General features: G+C 42.8%; 1 long non-coding RNA gene across 1 annotated transcript in view; it reads right to left on the minus strand.

Annotated features, from left to right (window-relative positions):
- LOC309871357 overlaps positions 1-13,596 on the minus strand; it is a 458,468-nt gene extending 444,872 nt beyond the window's left edge. The window contains exons 1-2 of the long non-coding RNA XR_014315235.1: positions 13,534-13,596; positions 11,517-11,544 (exon numbers count right to left, since the gene is read on the minus strand). This is a non-coding gene — a long non-coding RNA (uncharacterized lncRNA). The remainder of the gene's footprint in view (positions 1-11,516; positions 11,545-13,533) is intronic.
- Between the last annotated feature and the right edge of the window lie 370 nt (positions 13,597-13,966).

Consider the following 13,966-nt stretch of genomic DNA (forward strand, 5'->3'; position numbering starts at 1 on the left):
TAGTGTCAGGGAGGGTTAGGTTTAGGGTTAGAGTTAGGGTCAGGCTCACATTCAGTGTCAGGGTTAGTGTTAGGGTCAGGGTCAGGGTCACTTTTAGGTTCAGGGTTAGGTTTCTGGTGTTTGCCTGAGTCAGGGTCAGGGTGAAGTCTAGGGCCAGTGTCAGGTTTACGGTCAGGATCAGGTATTGGTTTAAAGTCCACATTAGTGTCAACGACAGGGTTATGTAGTAGTCAGTGTTAGAGTAATGGATTGGATTAGGATCGTAACCATAATAGAGTATTTAATTGCATCCTAGCTTTCATCAAGGGTAATATGCAGTATAGTTTATGTTCGACTAAGAAAGAGAAATGCTGTCAGTTAAACTAGGATATGTCATCAAGTGCAAGGTGTGTGCCACCTTAAGAGATATTAAAATGGGGGGGGGGACAACTCTTAGAACAAGTCAATTGTGGTAGTAGAATAAATAAGAAAGGTCCAACACTTGGATCAACTAAAGAAGTGATTATTGCTTACCATGTGCCCCAAACTATATTAAGTCCTAGAACAAGAGAAGTGCTCATCTTGATGCCCCGCAGCTGTTAGACCCAAGGTACAGAGGGCAGTAGCCAATGACCAGCAGGCCCCAATTGCCATGTGCAGACTCTAAGAGCAACTGCCTTTGAGAGAGGAAACGGTTGAGAGTGGGCTTTCTGAGGTAGAGAATTAGTAGCTGGGAAAGTAGGACAATTGACAAGAATCGGAATTGATGCCCCTACATGACAGAGTTAGTGAAACTTCCCTTCTCAGAGATCTTGAGGCTCCTCAGAAATGAATTTTTCATTTTGGACAGACCATTCAGGATAAATATGATCTGTTCGAGTTCCTAGTTCTCTCATCCGTACTGTTTCTTAAGCTTCACTGGCACAAGAAAAGGGTTTTGATAGTCCAGGGAAAATCCTGACAAAAGCAAAGCAAGATATCTATGAAAAACTAACCACTCAGTGGAGAACAACAGATAAAGGACCAGGCTGTCCTGACCCTGCAGGATAGGTAAGGTTAGTCTGGCAACAGGGGTAGAGGGGAAGTGCCCATCTCCTGCTAGAAGAGCTAGAGAAGACCCGTTCCAGAGAGACCACCAGGAGAGGAGAGCAGTAGGTGCTAATGATGAAGAATATTTTAATCAGCAGAGATGGTCAAAATGACAAAGTTCCATGATCAGAGTAAACATATGGGATTTAAAAATAAATAATAAAAAAAAGATTTTTTTGAAAGGACTTTTTTTTTAAAGGAATTTAAGCAAAAGTCCTTTTAAAGAGACAATTGGCTGTTTAAACCAATAGTACAACTCACTGAGAGAATCGCCGCATTATTTATTGGGGTAGAAAGGACCTGGAATGTAGAAAGACCCATTCTGCAGAGGAAAAAATAGAATCACTAACAGGCCTCATGCCTTGCAAAGCCAGTGGCTAGAATCCCTGCCTCATGAGACCCTGTGCTAGAAGGCCGCTAGAACCATCTCAACGATGTTAGTCTTTCTTGGAAGCCAACAAGTGTTTGCCCGTAAGAGCACGGTAACAATCAGTCACGTTATGTTATAATGATTGTCGATATCTTTAAAAGCCTTGTCAAGTTCCTTTTTGAGTAACCCTCACCCCACACTTAGAGAAATTTATCTGTGGTTCACCTCTTTGAAATACCTCATTGTTGTTCCACATTTACCATAGCTAAAAAACAAAAAGAAACAAAAAAAAAAGCTTTTTATTAACAAAGTGTTCAGAAGGGGGCGCCACTGTAAACAATGAGAGTTTTCGGTGCCTGGACAATTTTGTTGCATAAACAGCTGAAAGCAATCAGGTCAGACAGAGCCAAGGGCTGGAGGTATTTTTAAAATTACAAAACCCGAACCAAATCTAACCAAAACAAAAATCAAAACCAATGGCCAAGATTTCAAGTTTGCTACTAAAGGTATGCCATTCTCCTAAGACATGCGAGAGACTTGATCAATATATATATATATTTATATTTGAAGAAGAAGGAACTATTTGATGCAGCAAAACCACGTTGGTTAAAAATTACCAGATATGGGGGCTCCTGGGTGGCTCAGTGGTTTAGGCCTCTGCCTTCGCCTCAGGTCATGATTTCAGGGTCCTGGGATGGAACCCCACATCGGGCTCTCTGCTCAGCGGGGAGCCTGCTTTCCCCCTCTCTCTCTGCCTCCCTCTCTACCTACTTGTGATCTGTCTGTCAAATGGGTAAATAAAATCTTTAAAAAAAGAATTACTAGATGTGAAATACATCGAGGGTATAAAAAGGAAAATGATTTCACCTGATCTGACTAGGAAGTGGTTGAAGCCTGAATTGATGTGCTATAAAAAGAGTAAAGACCTGGGAAATATATGGGGAAAAATCCCTAGAAAAACAGCAATAATAACTGGCTGCTCTTTATTGATCCAGATCCTGCGGTAGGCAAAGAAGAGCTGGTTTTAGCCAGAGGATGATCTCCGTTTGTCTTCATGATCTGGCATTTCCTACAAGCCAGGAATGGGGCTCTACACTAGAGCTGCAAATGCTCGGGGCCCTCATTGTACCTTTTCTCTTCTCAGGGGGACAACGGGCATGTCCATGGTGCAGTGTGACAGGCTTTACCACAGGGAGATAATACACTGCCAAGGGTAGGTTGGACCTGGGAAAAGCCACTTAGGAACAGATTTTCAGGGGAGGTGATAGACAAGGGCAAAGCGAAGAATGAGGATGAGTGTGTCAAGTTTCAAAGTGACAGGAGCCAGCACAGTGCATTCGGGGAACTACAGCAAGTTCATGACAACCGACAGCTGATCTGGCAGCATCACCTGGGGATGGAGGCTGAGCCCCTGGGTTAACACTGGGGGTGAGAAGGTTTGTATACTATGGCGAGGAGGTGAGGTACTACACTGTGGGGGCACAGGGAGCTACCGGAGGATTTCAAATATCAGAATCGTAACCATAATAGAGTATTTAATGCATCCTAGCTTTCATCAAGGGTAAGATGCACTATAGTTTATGTTCAACTAAGAAACAGAAATGCTGTAAGTTAAACTAGGATAAGTCATCAAGTGCAAGGTGAGAGACACCTTAAGAGATATTAAAATGGTGGGGGGGGGGACAAATATTAGAACAAGTAAATTGTGGTAGTAGAATAATTAAGAAAGGTCCAACACTTGGATCAACTAAAGAAGTGATTATTGCTTACCATGTGCCCCAAACTATATTAAGTCCTAGAACAAGAGACGAGCTCATCTTGATGCCCCGCAGCTGTTAGACCCAAGGTACAGAGGGCAGTAGCCAACGACCAGCAGGCCCCAAGTGCCATGTGCAGACTCTAAGTGCAACTGCCTTTGAAAGAGGAAACGGTTGAGAGTTGGCTTTCTGCGGTAGAGAATTACTAGCTGGAAGAGTAGGAAAGTTGACACAGAATCGGAATTGATGCCCCTACATGATAGAGTTGGTGAAACTTCCCTTCTCAGAGAACTTGAGGCTCCTCAGAAATGTATTTTTCATTTTGGACAGAACATTCAGGATAAATATGATCTGTTAAGTTCCTGGTTCTCTCATTAGGACTGTTTCTTAGGCTTCACAGGCACAAGAAAAGGGTTTTGATAATATAGGGTAAATCCTGACAAAAGCAAAGCACGGTATCTATGAAAAACTAACCACTTAGAGGAGAACAACAGATAAAGGGCCTGGCCAACCTGACCATGCAGGATAGGTAAGGTTAGTCTGGCAACAGGTGTAGAGGGGAAGTGCCCATCTCCTGCTAGAAAAGCTAGAGAAGACCCCTTCCGGAGAGACCATCAGGAGAGGAGAGTAGGAGGTGCTAATGATGAAGAATATTTTAATCAGCAGAGATGGTCAAAATGACAAAGTTCCACGATCAGAGTAAACATATGGGATTTAAAAATAAAAAATAAAAAAAAATTTTTTGGAAGAACTTTTTTTTTAAAGGAATTTGACCAAAAGACATTTTTAAGAGACAGTTGTCTGTTTAAACCAAAAGTACAACTCACTGAGAGAATCGCCGTATTATTGGTTGGGGTAGAAAGGACCTGGAATGTAGAAAGACCCATTCTGCAGAGGAAAAAATAGAATCACTAACAGGCCTCATGCCTTGCACAGCCAGTGGCTAGAATACCTGCCCCATCAGACCCTGTGCTAGAAGGCCACAAGAAGCATTTCAACTATGTTAGTTTTTCTTCGAAGCCAACAAGTGTTTGCCCAGTTAAGAGCACGGTAACAATCAGTCACGTTATGTGTTAATGATTGTCGATATCTTTAAAAGCCTTGTCAAGTTCATTTTGAGTAACCCTCACCCCACCCTTAGAGAAATTTATCTGTGGTTCACCTCTTTGAAATACCTCATTGTTGTTCCACATTTACCATAGCCCGAAAAAAAAAAAAAAAAAAAAAAGCTTTTTATTAACAAAGTGTTCAGAAGGGGGCGCCACTGTAAACAATGAGAGTTTTTGCTGCTGGGACAATTTTGTTGCAGAAACAGCTGAAAGCAATCAGTTCAGACAGAGCCAAGGGCTGGAAGGATTTTTAAAATTACAAAAACCGAACCAAATCTAACCATAACAAAAATCAAAACCAATGGCCAAGATTTCAAGTTTGCTACTAAAGTATAACATTCTCGTAAGACATGCAATTGACTTGATCAATATATTTATATATTTATATTTGAAGAAGAAGGAACTATGTGATGCAGCAAATCCACGTTGGTTAAAAATTACCAGATATGGGGCCTCCTGGGTGGCTCAGTGGTTTAGGCCTCTGCCTTCGGCTCAGGTCATGATTTCAGGGTCCTGGGATGGAGCCCCACATCGGGCTCTCTGCTGAGCGGAGAGCCTGCTTACCCCCTTTCTCTCTGCCTCCCTCTCTACCTACTTGTGATCTGTCTGTCAAATGGGTAAATATGATCTTTAAAAAAAGAATTACTAGGTGTGAAATACATCGAGGGTATAGGAAGGAAATGATTTCACCTGATCTGACTAGGAAATGGTTGAAGCCTGAATTGATGTGCTATAAAAAAAGTAAAGACCTGGGAAATATATGGGGAAAAAATCCCTAGAAAAACAGCAATAATAACTGGCTGCTCTTTATTGATCCAGATCCTGCGGTAGGCATAGAAGAGCTGGTTTTAGCCAGAGGATGATCTCCGTTTGTCTTCATGTTCCGGCATTTCCTGCAAGCCAGGCATGGGGATCTGCACTAGAGCTGTAAATGCTGGGGGCCCTCATTGTCCCTTTTCTCTTCTCAGGGGGACAACGGGCATGTCCATGGTGCAGTGTGACAGGCTTTACCACAGGGAGATAATACACTGCCAAGGGTAGGTTGGACCTGGGAAAAGCCACTTAGGAACAGATTTTCAGGGGAGTTGATAGACAAGGGCAAAGCGAAGAATGAGGATGAGTGTGTCAAGTTTCAAAGTGCCAGGAGGCAGCACATGCATTGGGGAAACTACAGCAAGTTCATGACAACCGACAGCTGATCTGGCAGCATCACCTGGGGATGGAGGCTGAGCCCCGGGGTTAACACTGGGGGTGAGAAGGTTTGTATCCTATGGCGAGGAGGTGAGGTACTACTCTGTGGGGGCACAGGGAGCTACCGGGGGATTTCAAATATCAGAATCGTAACCATAATAGAGTATTTAATTGCATCCTAGCTTTCATCAAGGGTAAGATGCACTATAGTTTATGTTCGACTAAGAAACAGAAATGCTGTCAGTTAAACTAGGATAAGTCATCAAGTGCAAGGTGAGAGACACCTTAAGAGATATTAAAATGGTGGGGGGGACAAATCTTAGAACAAGTAAATTGTGGTAGTAGAATAAATAAGAAAGGTCCAACACTGGATCAACTAAAAAGGTGATTATTGCTTACCATGTGCCCCAAACATGATATGAAATCTAGTATAACTAAAAGTTTTTGGTTTTAGTAGCATATAAATCAATTTAGAAAAATATATGTATTTGAATATAAGATAAAGTTTTAAATTATTTGGCAATAGTAAACTAAACTTTTTTTTTGTAAATTTTTATTTTCTAAAATTTCATTGAGCTCTTTTGCATATTGAAACAAGTTACAAAAAGTTAAGGTTTATTTACCCCAATTCATAATTATAAGGAATATAATCATAGCGGTTGAAGTATTTAAAATATTGAACCCAAAATATTTTATTAGGTAAATTCATGAATGCTGAGCATTCACTGTTAAAATATACTAATACTATTGATAGACTGGTAGAAGCCTAAGTTCAAATATTTATTAAATATTTATATCCATATCTTTTCATGGCTTGGTAATTCATTTCTCTAGCATTAAATAATATTCCATTGTTTGCATGTACTATACTTTATTTGACCTTTCACCTGTGGAATGATATCCTGGTTGCTTCCAAGCTTTTGTCAGTAATGAATAAAACTACTATAGATCTCTTTGTGGGTATAGATTTCATCTTCTTTGGATAAATACCAAGAACTGCTACTGCTGAATCATCTGGCAAGAATATGTTTAGTTTTGTAAAAAACTGCCAAGTTGTTTTCCATTCTTTATTCTCAATAGACATGGAAGAACATTCCTGTTGCTCCACATCCTCACCAACATTTCATGTTCTGTTTTCAGTGTTCTGAATTCTGGGTATGTACGGGAGTCTCTTTTTTGTTTTCATTTGCATTTTCCTGATGACCTATGATGTGAAGCATCTTTTTATATGCTTATTTGCCATCTGTAATATTTTCTTTTGTGAGGTATCTGCTAAGGTCTTTGGCTCATTTTTAATCAGGTTTTTCCCCCATTGTTGAGGTTTAAGGGGTCTTTGTGTATTTTTGATTAACAGTCCTTTGCCAGATGTATATTTTGCAATTTTTTTCTCATAGTCTGTGCTTTGCCTTTTCATTCTCTTGGCATTGTGTTTCACAGAGTAGACATTTTAAAATTCAGTGCTTGTGCTTTTGTAGCTAAAGTTATTGCCAAAACCAAGGTCATTTAAATTTTCTTCTATATTACCTTCTACATGTTTCATGTTTAGGTTTATAATCCAATCTGAGTTAATTTTTGTGAAGAGTGTATGATATCTGCCTGGATTTATTTTATTTTGTTATTTTATTTGATTTTAATTTTATATTTTTACATTTAGCTTCACCATTACTCCAGAACCATTTGTTTAAAAGATTGTATTTTGCTCTCTTGTATTGCTTTTGCTTTTATATTAAATATAAAATATAGTTGATAATATATATTCTGTTCCTTTAATCTAGTCTTTCTGTGGTATTACAATATCTTGCTTACAATTATCGTTATGGTCAACTTTTTTTAAAAGATTTTATTTATTTATTTGACAGAGAGGGATCACAAATAGGCAGAGAGACAGACAGAGAGAGAGATGAGGAGAATCAGGCTCCCTGCTGAGCAGAGAGCCCAATGCAGGACTCGATCCCAGGCCCCTGGGATCATGACCTGAGCCGAAGGTAGAGGCTTAACCCACTGAGCCACCCAGGCGCCCCATCGTTATGGTAAACTTTGAAGTCAGTCCTCAGTCTTTGTTCTCCTTCAACACTATGTTGACTATTGTGAGTCTTTGCCTCTTCATATAAACTTTAAAGTAAGTTTGTTAATATTAAAAAACAAAGAACTTGCTGGAATGCATTAATTGTATAGATAAACTTGGAAACCAGTGACCTCTTGAGCTTAGCAGGAGATAGACCATGGTCATCAGTTGTCACAGTGGTGCCTCTGGCAGAGCCTTTTGCAAATCCCTAGGTAAAATGAGACCTCAAGGATCTGAGAGATGTCTAAGAAGTACTTGATACATCCCTTGGGTATGGTTTATTGAAGTGTCCACCTGTCTGAAAGCTCGGGAATCTAGATAAGGGAGGGAAAATTAGTGATGAAAAACATATCAACAAACATGAATAAATTTTGTAAAACTAATTGTCATGGCTCATATACAGTATGACCAACAGAGGGACAATCAAAAGGAAAGCATCAGTTATGTTTATTGTGAAATTTTTTTATTCAAAATAAAGCAATGTGAGGGGAACACACTATGAGAAAATTACCATTTTTTAAATGGTAAATATCTTACCAAATGGAATAGGTTTTATATTCTAAGTAGTATATTGAACAGTAAAACATTGGGGCGCCTGGGTGGCTCAGTGGTTTGGGCTGCTGCCTTTGGCTCGGGTCATGATCTCAGGGTCCTGGGATCGAGCCCCGCATCGGGCTCCCTGCTCCGCAGGAAGCCTGCTTCCCTCTCTCTCTCTCTCTGCCTGCCTCTCTGCCTACTTGTGATCTCTGTCTTTCAAATAAATAAATAAAATCTTTTAAAAAAAAGAAAAGAAAATTAAAACATTAAAAATAAAATTTTAATTTAAAAAATTATGTAATTTTTAAAAAAGGTTAAAAATAGCAGAACCATTTTTCTTATAACTGGAAAATACATTGTGTATATATCTATCAAAAATAACTTGTCATGGGGGCGCCTGGGTGGACCCGTGGGTTAAAGCCTCTGCCTTCGGCTCAGGTCATGATCCCAGGATCCTTGGATCGAGTCCCACATTGAGCTCTCAGCTCCGCAGCGTTCCTGCTTCTTCCTCTCTCTCTGCCTGACTCTGCCTACTTGTGATCTCTGTCAAATAAATAAATAAAATCTTTTATAAAAATATTTAAAAAAATAACTTGTCATGTCTGGAATCAGGAGCATATGGAAAAAAATAATATCTGAGGACAATACTTCTGCCGTTTTGTGCCTTGTTAATATTTTTAAACAGTCAGGCAACTTTTAGCTTTATTGAAATACCTGCTAAGATACCAGCAGTGCCTTTTGGAGCCCTATGACTATAAAAATTAATTGCAAATATTCAAAATGTTTACTATGGTGTCACTATTTAGGGCCACCACCAAGTATGTTTCAGAAGTAAGCATAACTGTTACTCTTCTGTAAGGCAAAAGGGCATATTTTCAGGAGTTCCATCTGCTGTACCAGGAGGTGAATCAAGTAATGATTTTTGTCTATAAAATAATTCACTTTTCAATCTAACATTCCTCATTCCACATTATAATAATAAAAACTAGGAGGAGACTAAAACAAACAAACAACTACAACTACAACAACCAGCTTTTCCTTCAGTGGAAAAGTAAATATAACCTTATGAGTAGCCTGAAATTTATTTTTAAATATTTTTAAGATAAACGTTTTTGTTAGAAAACCATATATTTTATATTACTAAGAAATACCAGGCAAAGTTTTATTAACTTCTAAAAAGTCTAGTTACTTCTATTTATCTATTAACTCATCTCTTTTTGAAGTAGAACATGATCACACCTATTGTATCTACCCAAGTTTGTATGCTTTGGTTATTTTATGTTTGCTATTTCCTTGATTAATTTTTACAATATTTGATACATAATAGTATCTTTAAGTCCATCTATGGTTTCACAGAATTTGTTTGAACTTCATAAAAATGTACCATACTTTTTGCACTGCCCTTGTTTTACTTCTCTATTAACTTTCCAAGATTTATTCACTTTAGAGTGTGTAGCTATCATTTATTTTTATTCCTCCATAATGCTATGTTTACAAATTTGTATTTATCTGTACTTTTAAAATTATCTTAATTATAAACCATTTCCATCTCACGTAACACTCATGTTACTTCTACACTTATCAGATATTATGTAACTGAAAACCACAACTCAGCAACAATATAGCACCATTTTTCAAAATTAAATGGCTTACCAGAATTCTTTAATTCTATCCTTTATTTGTATTAGATGACGCTTTATTCTGGTATTTGGCATTTTTCATATGGAGGAAAGCTTATAAATTGATATTCCATAAATAGAAGGAAGAATGGCCGTATGCCTATATATCAGGTGTCCTGTTTTCACTCCCTTTGTGGAGCACCTACCCTGGAGGTCATGTAATAACCAATGACCAAAAAACAAACAAAAAACCCAAACATCCAGGTCGAAGTGCCATCCCTGACTGGAGATGAGTAAACTGCTCAACAGACCTTGGGCAGGCATCTCAGCCCAGGCCTGTGCTGGGGAAGCTGGAGCTGGCTTTGGGCGCAATCAGGAAGCCAGCAAACTGACCGGAGAGTGCAGCCACGGTGAACAGGACTGATGATCTTTTAGCAGCCAGGCCACGCGCGGACACCCGCTCAGGGAGCCAGGCTAGGAGGCTGCCCAGCGCCTGAGCTGGCAATGCTTACAAGCCCCCTGGGGCTTCGCCCCGCGCCCCAGCACCGGCCTGGCCTCAGGAGGGAGGGGGGCGGGGCGGCGCAGAGAAGGGGCTTTGCTAATTGCCAAAACGGGAAGTGAGCTCGCTGAGGACTCAGGAGGGATGGGGGCGGGGGCGGGTCGAGGGCGGCCAGGAGAAGGGACTTTGCTAATTGCTGAAGTGGGAAGTGAGCTCAAGGAGGATGTGGCAGAGAGTCTGGGAGGAGGTGGAGCGGCTGGAGGAGGAGGGGCGCGCAGCGCCCCGGTGCTGTGCTGCGGCCCAGTTGGGACTGCAGGACCCACCGGACTCGCCGCCCATGCGCTTTCGCGTGAGGTCCTGCTGTCCCGCTCCTGCTGCCTGCTGCCCCTTCCCGCCCCAAGGCTTCTCCTGACCACCCTCTGTGCACAGGTAAAGTGACACCGCGCCTCACCCTCACCTGGAGCAGAAAGCGGGGGACGCGACCTGGGGGCGGGGAGGGGGGTTGTTGTAACCCAGCCTCCCGGGAACACCAGGGCACCGGGACCACCCCGGACGCTGGGCAGAATCCGGGTCCGCATGGGGTCGGGCTGGGGACAGCGCCTTGCGAGGTGCCCCCCGCCAGCGGGCGCGCTAGCCCCCATTATTCGGAACCCACCTGTGAGAGCCCACCTGTAGAGGCCTTTCATTAGAATGGTCTCTGGTTCTAGCCTCAGTTCAGAATACTGCATGTATCTGAGGACCGAGTCCAGATGTTTCTTTCATCTCTGACTTGAATTTGAAATCCTCCTCAGACTTCAGCTTCCAGGATTTCTCCAGTCCTTGCTCTCCCACTGTCTTGGTGGGGATCCGCCATGAGTGTTGAACCCAGGAATGAATGAATGATATATACCCCAGATCGCTGGGGCTTTGTCTTGTTTTGCTGAGGTTGGAAAGGCTTGGGCGAGACCCCCTGTATGCAGATACAGAGCTGCATGCAATTGCTTAAACGTGTTCCCCACTTAATTGCTTGGGCATTGAACATTTCGCCCTTAACCTGTGGCTTGAGCAGTTAGGAGGAGACAATCTGGAGGCGAATCAGAAGATGGCTGAATCCACATGGTGGTGGTCTGGGTTTGGGAGATTCTCCTGGAGATTCAAACGAAAGATCTAAATTCTTCCAGTGGGGAGTGGTAAACATTTTATGGATGGGAGATTGAAAATAAATGGTCTGGTTAACCTTTCCCTCCCCCTCAAAACCCATTATTTGAAAAAACAAAAAGGGAAGTGAAGGGAGAAATCCTCCCACTCCCATCCCCACTCACCTCCATAGCCACCTCCTCTTCCAAGAACCTAACAGACAAGGTGCCAAGAAGTGTTAGGTACCAGCAGTGGTCTCAGATCTCATTCAAGGGTCATGGTGAAAGGCATTCAAAGAGATTGTGGGGGCACAGGGATCCAATTAAGGGGGACAAGTTTAAGGTTTGCCTGGTCCCCTAAAAATTAATGGCACTAGAGAAGATGAGCTTTGGGAACTATAGCTTAATGGATACAATGTGTAAAAAGCTTCAGTGAGTCATGGTGGGAAGAGGCCATGAGGGCAGCAAATACAGTCTTAGATGATGTTATTAATAGCACTACAGGCTCTAGATTTCCTGTGGTGGCAAGACCAGCCCGGCCAAAGTGGATACTCACAACCTGGAACAGAGGGTCTTGGAGATCCCAGCACGTGAGGTATGATGAGAGGGTAAAATGATAGGAGGTGTCCTTTGGAAGGACTGTCTCCTTGACTTTAAAAGGGAGAACCCAAATCTGTAGGTGAAATCTTTTTGGCTACAAAGAGGGCCGAGGCCTCCTAAGGTCAAGGTCTCCTCATCACTTGCAAAGATGTCAAAGAACATATTCAGACATATCAAAGATGTCCTCATGTCCATCGGTTCCCACTCTGGAATTCTATCAATAAGGTGAGAGTTCCTCTAGTTGAAAAAAAGATCTAAAATGACGTCCCTTTCTCATGTAATTTCTGTAACCTCCAGGACACACCCACCTCCCCCTTCCAGCTCTGTAATGAAGCCACAGCTGGTGCCAATTTGTGGAACTCCTTAAAGGCTATTCTCCATTATATACCCCCTGACAAAGTTCCCATGCTCCCTCACCTGATTTCCTGCACTCACCTCCCACCTGGTGTGTTCACACCTGCAAGTGCCTTTTACCAACCCCTTTGCCAAAAGGCAGCCAGAGTGACCTTTCAAAGACCTATCAGTTCCTGGCATTTGTCTCCATGGAAATCTGCACTGATCTTCTAACAAATTCCCAGTCCTCCAAAGGCACCCATAATCCTCCCATCAGTCTCTTCATACCCCTCCAACTGACTGATGCCTGTTCTGCCCCCATCTCTCTGCCCTTCAACCACACTGCCTCCCTCTTCCTGTGGAGACCCCTCATGGTGCCTGCCTCCAAGCACAGGTGATTCCCATTGATGGGAAGACCCTCTTCCTCTCCCCCATCTCCCCACTCCAGTTACTCCCACTTATTCGTGAGCTAACTAGCCCCATGGTACACACTCTCCATGCAGCCTGCTCTCTCTTTTCTAGCACTGGCCTCTGTTTCTAGCTGTGGTTGTGTCATGGATATCCCTCCCCAGCCAGCCTCCAAGCTCTCCTTCCCTTTAGCTCCAACACCTGACACAGTGCCTGGCACGTAGTAAGCCCTGGCTAGCTTCTAAGAGCCTCACTGAGGGACTGAAAGCATTTAAAAAAGGTCACCACGTAGGCTCCAAACTGTAGGCAGAAAAAGCTTTGCCTGGATTGACATTTTAGAGACGTATTCGTCAAGTTGGATGTGTTCACTGACTTTACCTTGTAAAATTAAAAAAAAAAAAAAAAAAAAAGGACCTCTGTATCGCTTCGCATCTAACGAAGGCACATGTATACTATTAGACCACGTTATGAGCTTAATGGAAGGAGACAAGATGTTTTCACTAAGAAAATGTATAAGACTGTTGAGGTCAAGTGGGAGAAAACAGTCCGTTTGTTGGAGCATTGCTATCTTACTCTATCACAGCCACTCATAAAAATCTGACACGGGGTGAGTCAGAATTGTCTGTTGGAGATGAGTTAGATCTGGCTCATGTTCTTACAGACATGAAAGCCAGGAACGAAGAAGGAGGCTTTGAAAGCCTGGGTTGAGGAGGCGGTTTGGTTCACTGCGATGAGCTAAGTGCCCAGGGCTAGGGGCAGACATGCGGGCCTGTGTCCTTCCTTTGTTCTGGGGTCCCTCTTGCACCATGTGGTGAGGCTGGTGGCTGGGAGCAGCTCAGGACAGGACCCGGTGGCATCTTACCTCTCTCACCCTCCTGTGGGCTCCAGTGGGCTCCAGTAGGTCCCAGGGGACAGCCTGCCTTCCTTGAAAAGCCCAGTAGCACTGGGAGCAGAAACTGGGACCAAAGAGTGAGCACCCTGTTTGACAAGCTGGACCAGCCACCTCTTCTTCAGATGCAGAGGGAACCCTGGCATGCTGACTCCTCCCTTCTCCCTTTCCCCTTTCCTCTCTTCCTCCCTCTTCCCTTCCCCTCTCTCCTTCCCTGGTGGTGCCCTTTCCCAATGCCCACTTCATCCCTTTTCCTTTCTACATGCCTGACTTGTAGAGTTTCTTCTCTTTCCTCCCCATTACTTCCCTTCATCTAAATCTCCTCTTTGTTCCCTTTGTCCCCGCTCTCTGCTCCTCCTCCCCTTCCGTGGGCCCTGTTCAGCTCCATCCCGACTGCAGGCAGAGC

The sequence above is a fragment of the Mustela nivalis genome (assembly GCF_964662115.1).
Source record: "Mustela nivalis genome assembly, chromosome: 8".
Classification (NCBI taxonomy): domain Eukaryota; kingdom Metazoa; phylum Chordata; class Mammalia; order Carnivora; family Mustelidae; genus Mustela; species Mustela nivalis.